This window comes from Gracilinanus agilis, chromosome 1 (assembly GCF_016433145.1).
Source record: "Gracilinanus agilis isolate LMUSP501 chromosome 1, AgileGrace, whole genome shotgun sequence".
NCBI lineage: Eukaryota > Metazoa > Chordata > Mammalia > Didelphimorphia > Didelphidae > Gracilinanus > Gracilinanus agilis.
Genome location: NC_058130.1, coordinates 220,581,458 through 220,591,675, shown reverse-complemented (window position 1 = coordinate 220,591,675; position 10,218 = coordinate 220,581,458).

Genomic DNA, 10,218 nt, shown 5'->3' with positions numbered 1-10,218 from the left:
AAATGAATTGCCTTTTAAGAAGACAGTCTGAGGCAGAGTTTTGAATTTCAGGACCCTATGGCTTAAAATACAGGAATTCCTTCATCACGGAGGAATTAATAAGAGCTACTTACCTATGGTCTTACAAATTATTTCTGTGGTAGAGATATTGGCTTGGAATCAGATGATCTGGACTCTAATCCCTAATCTGCTCTTTATCTGAGTTTTAGGCATCAGGTAGCCTTTCTGTGTCTCAGTTCCCATATTTATAAAATCAAGGAGATGAATTAGATGACCTTTCAGGTCCCTTTCATTTCTAGCTCTAGGATTCTATGAAATCTTGGGGGAGAAAGTTTTTTAAATTTTTATTTTATTTTTAATTTTTTTTCTTTATTTTATTCCAGTAACTATTTACACATAAGTCTTCAAGGTTACATGATTCATGTTGTCTCCCTACCCTCTTTTCTCCCCACTCCTGGAGTTGACAAGCAATTCCACTGAGTTTTACATGTATTATCACTCAAAACCTATTTCCATATTGTTCATTTGTGTATAGAGTGATCTTTTAAAACCAAAACCCCAAGTATTATACCCAAATAAAAAAGTGATAAATCATATATTTTCTTGGGCATTTCTACTCCAACAGTTCTTTCTCTGGAGGTGGATAGCATTCTGTCATAAGTCCCTCAGAATTGTCCTGGATCATTGTGTTGCTATTAGTAGCAAAGTCTATTACATTTGATCACCCCACAATGTTTCAGTTTCTGTATAAAATGTTCTTCTGGTTTTGCTCATTTCATTCCACATCAGTTCATGTAGGTCTTTCCAGTTCTTTAGAAAATCATCTGGTTCATCATTCCTTATAGTATTCCATCACCATCATATACCACAACTTGTCAGCCATTCACCAATTGAGGGATATTACCTTGGTTTCCAATTTTTTGCCACCACAAAAAGGGAAGCTATAAATATTTTTGTACAAACGGGTCCATCCCCATTTTTAAAAATAATTTTGGGATATAGACCTAGTAGTGGTATTGCTGGATCCAAAGATATGTATTATTTAAAAACCCTTTGAGTATAATTTCAAATTGCCTTCCAGAATGGTTGGATCAATTCACAACACCACCAGCAGTGCATTAGTTTCCCAATTTTGCCACATCCCCTCCAACATTTGTCATTTTCCTTTACTGTCACATTGGCCAGTTTTCTAGGTATAAGGTGGTATCTCAAAGTTGTTTCAATTTACATTTCTCTAATCAGGAGGGATTTAGAACATTTTTTCATATGATTATTGATAGCTTTGATTTCTTCCTTTGAAAACTGCCTATACATAACCCTTGGCCATTTGTCAATTGGGAAATGGCTTGGTTTCTTATGAACTAGGCTTAGTTCTTTATATATTTGAGAAGTGAGATCTTTTTCAGAGAAATTTGTCATAAATGTTTTCCTCTGTTGCTTCCCTTCTAATCTTGGTTGCATTGGTTTTGTTTGAACAAACCCTTTTTAATTTAATATAATCAAAATTATTCACTTTACATCTTGTAATGTTCTCTGTCTCCTTTGGTCTTAAATTTTTCCTTTCTCCATAGATCTGACAGGTGAAACCATGTTCAACTAATTTGCATCATTCTTTATGTTTAAATCATATACCCATTTTTACCTTATCTTGGTTGTTGATCTAAAACTAATTTTTGCCATGATGTTTCCAATTTTCCCAGCAATTTTTGTCAAATAGTGAGTTCTTATCCCCAAATCTGAGATATTTGGGTTTGTCAAGCACTAAATTGCTGACGTCATTTACCCCTAGTCTATTCCATTGATCCACCCTTCTATTTCTCAGCCAGCACCAAATTGTTTTGATGATTATTGCTTTGTGGTACAGTTTGAGATCTCGTTCTGCCAGGCCGCATTCTTCACTTTTTTTTCTTTAGTTACCTTGATGTTCTTGATCTTTTATTCTTCAAGATGAATTTTGTTATTATTTTTTCTAGTTCTATAAAATAGTTTTTTGGTAGTTGATAGGTCTGGCAGTGATTAAGTAAATTAATTTAGGTAGGATTGTCATTTTTATTATATTAGCTCAGCCTACCAATTGTTTAGATCTAGTTTTATTTGTGTGGAAAGTGTTTTGTAGTTGTGTTCATATAATTCCTATGTTTGTCTTGGCAGATAGATTCCCAAATATTTTATATTATCTAGAGTGATTTTAAATGGAATTTCTCTAACTCTTGCTTTAGATTTTTGTTGGAATTATATAGAAATGCCGATGATTGATGTGGGTTTATTTTGGATCCTGCAACTTTGCTAAAGTTATTATTTCCACTAGTTTTTTAGTTAATTTTCTAGGATTCTCTAAATATACCATCAAATCATCCTCAAAGAGTGATAGTTTAGTTTCCTCATTGCCTACTTTAATTCCTCCAATTTCTTTTTTCTTCTCTAATAGCTACAGCTTGCATTTCCTGTACAATATTAAATGAGAGTGATGATAATGAGCATCCTTACTTCACTCCTGATCTTATTTGGGAAAGCTTCTAGCTTATCTTGGGGGAAATGTTTTAAACTAGAAAGGAAGGGAAAGAGGAGGAGAACAACAGCAGCAGCAGCAGCAGTCCTTCTTGTACATCTTTCAATCTAGGCAACCAAAAAAAATAGTGAAAATGTAGGAAAAAATAACAGTAGACACAGAAGTGCACAGGACATGACATTTTTTAAAAAATGAACCATGACCTCAAATGTCTATATAAACACAAAATATGAGTAACACACATGGCAAGCTAAAGATCCCAAAGAACAGAAATAAATGTGATTACATTGTTTTCACTGAGACTTGGAGGGAAGGGACCTATGACTAGATGAATATACCTTATTGAGAAGGCATAAGATAGGATAAGGGCTGGGGGCTGGGAGCAGCTAGTTACTCTACACACTTAGTAGAAGGGGAAATCCAGGAGCCCTACTTAAGAAGCTCCATTAGAGAGTGCATTCAGATGAAGGTCAGTCAACAAAGAGAAATAGATGTGCTATTGTCATCAGACTATGTGCAGACCACCTAAACAGAGAAGATAGATGAGTTCAGGAAATAGTTCATAGGCCTTGCAAGGAGGGATAATATGGGAGATTTCAGTTATCTAGACATCTGTTAGATTTCTCCCTGCCCAAGGATAGTAACTTTGGCTTGCTTAGTGGTGATTTCATCCTTCAAAATGTAGAAGAGGAAGGGGCAGCTGGGTGGCTCAGTGGACTAGAGCCAGGAGGTTTTGGGTTCAAATTTGGCCTCAGACACTTCCTAGCTGTGTGACCCTGGGCAAGTCACTTAACCCCCATTGCCTAGCCCTCACTGCTCTTCTGACTTGGATCCAATACACAGTATTGAATCTAAGATGGAAGGTAAGAGTTAAAAAAAAAATATAGAAGAGGAAACAAAACAAGGGAAATTGCTGCTCTGGACTTGATTCTTATTAACAGAGAGGAACTGGCTGCTGGAATCATAGGAACCATGGGGAGAAGCGATAACCCTGTCTAAGAATTTGTTTCAGAGGAGAGGAAAGCTGGACAGAGTCTCTCTGAGAAACTCCATGAATTTTTTTTTTTTTTTTTTTTGGAAAACAGATCCTGATGGGTGCAGAGGAAGGATAGTTAGGATCTCATAAACTAAAATGCTTTAGGATGCAAGGAGAATTGGAATTAATCAAGCAAGCATTTATTAAATACCTATATGTGCCAGAGTATGCTCTGTGCAACAAGTATGCTCAGAAAGCTCTAGAAAATGAAATTCTCAAAATAAAGTTTCTGATGGAGGGAAAAGGGGAATTGCCTAAGAAATGGCTATGGATGCCCAGCAATCTCATCGACCAACTTCAGTTTTTTCTTAAATGTGCAAAAACAGTAACAGCGACATTGTAATGATGATCAACTATGAAAGACTTGGCTTCTCTGATCACAACAGTGATCAAAGACCATTCCAGGAGATTCATGATAAGGAATGCTATCCATCTCCAGAGAGGGAACTAATGAATTGCCAGTACAGGTGGAAGAACACTTTTTTCACTTTTCTTTTGCAACATGGCCAATATGGAAATATATCTTACATGACTTCACATGTATGATATTTAAGAAACCTTTACCTTCCTTCTTAGAATCAATACAGAGTATTGGTTCCAAGGAAGAGACAAGGCAATTCGGGTTAAGTGACTTGCCCAGGATGATACACCTAGGAAGTATCTGAGGTGAAATTTGAACTCAGGACCTCTAGGCCTGGTTCTTTATCCATTGAGCCACTTAGCTGCCTCTACATATAAAATTAATATCCTATTGTTTGCCTTCTCAGGGGTTGGGAGAGAGGGAGAGAATTTGATCATCAAAACGTTAAAAAATGAATGTTATGGGGCAGCTAGGTGGCTCAGTGGATAGAGAGAGCCAGATTTGGAGATGAGAGATCCTGGGTTCAAACCTTGCCTCAGACACTTCCTAGCTGTGTGACCTTGGGCAAGTCACTTAACCCCAATTGCCTCCATACCACTCTTCTGACTTTAAACCAATACTAAATACTGATTCTCTGGATGTAAGTTAAGGGTTTTTAAAAAAATGAATGTCAAAAATCCCCCGTAAATGTAACTAGGTAATATTTAACAAAATAAAAAATAAAAGACATGTAAGGTGAAAATGAGGGTAGGTTACAGTTACATTTGTAACTAACTTTCCTATTTTTATTTTATATTTATGCTTACTCATATTTTATTCAATTTAACAAAGATGTAAATTAGCCCTTTAAGTACACTTTTCTTTCATGACCCCATGGTCATGCAGCTAATAAGTCTCAGAAGCAAAGATGTAAATTAGCCCTTTAAGTACACTTTTAAACCGTCCTGGCAGATACTTGGTTACAGAGGCCTAATAAGGCACCTAAGTAGGAGCCTGACTTCAGATGTGTCGCCCTTCTCTGCACCTCAGTTTCCAAATCTGTGACGGAGGAATAATAATTCCATTTGGGGATATTCAGATCAGATTACAGTCCTATATGGGGTACTTAAGGTAAAGGTGAAAAGTTAGTTTACCCTTGGGCCGCCCCCGAGTCCCCGTGGGGAATAAGCGCCGGACTTCTCCTTCTGCAGTGGGAAGGGGTGGGGGGAGCTCTTGGGTGTGTCTGGGGCTGCTGAGGCGACCGCTCCATCCCCGTCCCCGAGCCGGGCAGTCGGGCTCAGTGCCGCCGCAGCAAAGGGAGTGAGCAGGTGAGACGGAAAGGACTGCCGGGCTGGGGGCTTCTGGGACAAGGGCCAGAGGGAAAAGTCTGAACTCAGCCAATCGCTGGCACCCGCCCCGAGGGAGGTGGGCTGGGGGGAGGACCCTGGAGTAGGGGTCGAGGGCACGAGCTCTCTCCCGGAACACGGGAGATTCAGCATCCCGACACTTCTCTCCACACCTGGACTCCTGCAGGTAGGCTGGGAGGAGTGACAAGTGCCCGGAGGCTGCTCTGTTTAATCCAGAGAACCAGGAGCTGGTAAGTTGGAGGAAGGAGTGTAGGTGAGGACTCACTTGGAAAGAAACCGAGCTACCTGATGGGTAGGTCCTTTTGAGTTTATGAAGATGTGGGAGGAAACTGTGAGCTTGCACACTAATTATTGCTGTTAGAAGTGGTAGTATTTAGGGGGTAGGGATGGGAGATCATGACCTGTGATTTCATTTGTGTGTGGAACTCTTTCTGAGCAAACCGCCTCGCAAGATGCAGCTCTGCCTCTTCTTAGCCTTTAATTTGGGACCTTAGGAAGCTGGCTGCAGGACTGAGGTTAAGTGACTTGTCCCCATAGTCATGCAGCTAATAAGTCTCAGAAGCAGCATTAGAACCCCAGGCTCCCGCCCTCCAAAGTCGGGTGGAGCTCCGTCCGCTCAGGAGAACTGACTCGGTAAATAATAACAGCATTTTGGAAAGTTATGATTCAGGGGGCTGTTATTTGGCGCGGAGGCTAGTTCCTTGGGACTGTTATCAGGAAAGCAGATCACCAGGAAGGTCAGCTTGGGATCAGAACATTGAACAGTGGAAAGCTGTGCTCTTTTTGGAGTCAGAGGACCTGGTTCAAATATTGCCTGCTTGGGTAACAGTTTTCCTCTTCCTATGTGAAATGAGTAGCCTGGACTAAAATGACCCCCAAATCTAGGATCTTATGAAAAACAAGCTTTCCTGAATTTCATTAGGTGCAACTGCTGACTGTCTTGGTTTCTGTGATCCCTTAAACAGCATTTGATTCTGAGTTAAAAATAAAAGCGGAATGTACTTAACACACTGCAGAAGACTGCTAGCTAGCCTAACTAGATTTTTTGTTTTGTAACATTCTTTATTTTTATGGCATCCTAAAGCCCCATGATTCCAAGAAAATCCTGAGAAAAAACTTTAGAACATATGTAGAAATATATATATATATATATATATATATATATATATATCTGTATATATGTACTGTGGAAATCTGTTATGGGTTTCCCTTCAGTGTATTTCCAAATATAACAGAAATTAAGTTTTTTCTTTAATTCATAAGGAATGTAGAAAGTCTTCAAGAACACACACGAACATAAAAGTATTTACTCTATGAAAAAAACAAACCCTTTTTATGTAAATGAATTCAAGGTAGAGAAAAGTAAAGAGATCATAGGGTCTTCTATTTTTAACTCTTATGTATATAATAACTAGCATTTTACATTGCATTTTAAGGTTTTCAATCACCCTAATGAGGTAATTCAAGAATTATGTCCATTTTACAGATGAGTAAACTGATGTTTTGGAAGACTGAGGAACTTAAAATTTTACAAGCTTGCCACTGAATTAGGAAGGATTAAAGTCTTCTGATTCCTTATTTAGTATTCTTTCTAATACAACATTGACTGATATATGCTGCCTTTCAAAGAAAGTTATTTAATGTCTGTGTATTTTTTTAAATCCTTACCTTCTGTCTTAATATGAATTCTAAGACAGAAGAATGGCAACGGCTAGGCGATTGGAGTTAAGTGACTTAGGAAGTGTTTGAGGCCAGTTTGAACCCGGCTTCTCCTTACTCCAGGCTTTGCATTCTATCTACTGTACTACTTAGCTGTCCCTAATGCCTGCATGTATTTTTTTTAAATTTATTTCAGTATAGGAAGGAAATAGGCAGTAGTTATGAGGGTCCTATAAATACCTGTACATATGAAGTCCATGTCCTATTTTGTCAAATTTCCTATATTTATTATAAAAAGCTTAAGCCTTTTTCCTGCTAATGCCCAAATCTCACATTAATACAAGTTCCATCTGTGAAGAACTTATAGACAGGTGCTTCATTGAGATACATTTTATTTTAAAATATAACATCCTTTGATATTTTTTCCAGTTCTAACTAATTTGGATGAATGTCATAAACACTGCTATTTGTAATAGGAAACAAAATAGGTTTTAGATATGGAAATAACTTCCTGAAATTACTGGACTTTCCCAAAATCCCTTGTTCATTTTGTTCACTACTGCCTCTATTTTCATGGCATCAAACCTCAGATGACATGTAGAAGAAGCCACTATCTGAATACTGACAGATGTTTGAAAACACATCTTTGCAGGAAAGTAACACACAGAAGGAACACTATCCTGTACCCGATTCTGTTTTTATTGTGTCAGATTGTCATCCCATCCATGGAAAAGTCTCATAATAAATCACCCACAGTTCTGTGCAAGGAATGTCAAGATCATAGCCTATCCTATGCAACTGTAAAAGAGATAACCAATTATAGTTATAGGGGGCAGCTAGGTGGTTCAGTGGATAGAGAGCCAGGCCTAGAGATGGGAGTTCCTGGGTTCAAATATGACCTTAGATACTTCCTAGTTTTATGATCCTGGGTAAGTCACTTAACTCCGATTGCCTATCTTTTACTGCTTTTCTGCCTTAAAACTAGTAAATTGTATTGATTCTAAGACAGAAGGAAGGGTTTTAAAAAAAACCCAGTTATAGTTATGACTCAGATTTGGTAACATGGTCATTGAAGCAATGGTGTTACTTTAATGTCAGTTTGTCTTCATGCTTTATTGTATACTGTAAGGAGATGATTGGCTGGTTGTTTCCAAATGGACCTTAAGGGACTTTATAAAGCCTTTGTAGAATGTTTTATTATATCCATATATGTATATATAGAGGAAGAGATTGGTACCTCTGCCTAAAGTTATATGTATGCATTATTTTTGTTTCATTAAATGAGAACTTTGGAAAGTACAGATTTTCTCATGCAACCATGGAGTGATTTTTTTGTTTTGTTTTGTTTTTGGTGGGGAAGGAATGGGGTAGGGCTGATGAGGGAAACTCTCAGCTTCCAAACAATCATTTTCCTCAGTGTTTTTGGTCTGTTTGCTAATTTCCTGAAAATAGGGTGACCTGAAATGCTTTGAATTAAAACCAAATTCTCCACTGGTAATCTGTTGGAGTTTAGTTTGAATGAATAAATTATGCCTGGTAGAAAGCAGGAGAAGCACTTGTTAGTGTAATTTTAAACTCTCCCAGCAAAGTTAATAGGGAAAAAGCAGCAACAAACACAAGAAACCTCATTGTCTGGGAAACCAGATCTTTCTGAATGAGGCCAATGCCCTGTTGAGCACCCAGTGGAACAGCTGCCCAGGGGATTCTGTGAAATAGGGGGTCAAAAGCAAAAGTTTCTCTCTTTCCCCTCTCCTTTTTTTTTTTTTTTTTTTTTTTTTGAAGCTTGATCACTCCATCTCATCAAGTTTGGAAATATAGTTGCTGCTCATGGGTCCAATCCCACTACCAATTGGCAAGGAAGCTTTGACTTGCTCCATTTGTGAACTGGGCTGATTTACCCCTCCTTAGACAGCCTGGTGGTCCCCTGCTATTGGAGGCTCACTATACTGATGCTGAACTTAGTGTAGACACCTGATCAGGTTTAGGACTATTGTAGCTCAGAGCTCTCAAACTCAAGTGATCTGCCAGCCTCAGCCTCAGCCTCAGCCTCCCCAGGAGCAGGAATTGTAAGTGTAGACCACCGTGACCCAAAAGTTTTTAGGAAGCACAATGCATTGGGAATCTTTGTACTCATAAATGCTTATTGAACAAATGCATGAATAACCTCAAAACAAAAGTTTTCCCAGTACTTCTTGCAACCCAAGGTTAGAGGAATCTTAAAAAAATTTTCCATCTATTTTAGTATTTACCACTTCCTAGTTTAGAGTTCTATAACTATAGAGTATAATAAAATTAAAATAATCATTTCCAAACCTAGCTATGGAAGTCACACTTGGAAACTCCATTTTTACTAGTAAATAGAGCAGAGAAAATAAGGCAACAGAGTCAACTTCTGTTTTAACTCTTGCATCCTCTGTAAGATCCATTTAAAATACTAAAATACATGCAGACATTATGTTTCAGTCTTCAAGGTCGTATAGGGTTATCACAAAGAAGGCTGGTGGCCAATTTTTTTTCTAGTTGGTGAAACCAAAGAAGATAAGCTTAAGTTGCAGTATGGAGGAATTAGGTCAGCTTTAAGGAAGAATTTTGTGCTGGTGAAGGTTGTTAAACTTTGATGCAGATAAGGAAAAAGGATTGGGGATGCCCTGAAGGTGGTTAAAAAGAAAATCTTACTTGTGTAAAGAAAGATATCCTGGTATCTCTCCAATACTTGATACTTCAGCTCCAGCTTTGCTTCTTCGGGATGGGCAAACAAAGCTAGAATGAAGACAGAAGAATCCTCTTCTTTACAAGTTCCTAGGAGGGCTTAGGTATTAACTTATGGCAGGGACTGTTTAGATGATCTCTCAGGAATATAGCCCATGGTGGTCCTGGGTTCAAATGTGACCTCAGATACTTCCTAGTGTGTGACTCTGGGCAAGCCATTTAACCCCAATTGCCCAGCCCTTACCACCATTCTGCCTTGAAACTGATACTTAGGATCAATTCTAGGACAGAAGGTAAGGATTTATTCTATATTCTATATAACTTAATATTATAATGTATATTTTAAGTATTTTTGAATGGATCTTACAGTGGATGCAAGAGTTAAAACAAAATTTGACTATGTTGCCTTATTTTCTCTGCTCTACTTACTAGTACAAGTGAAGTTTCCAAATGTGACTTCCATAGCCAGGTTTAGAAATGATTATTTTAATTTTATTGTATTCTGCAGTTATAAAATAGGAAGTAGCAATCTCTCTCTCTCTCTCTCTCTCTCTCTCTCTCTCTCTCTCTCTCTCTCTCTCTCTCTCTCTCTCTCTCT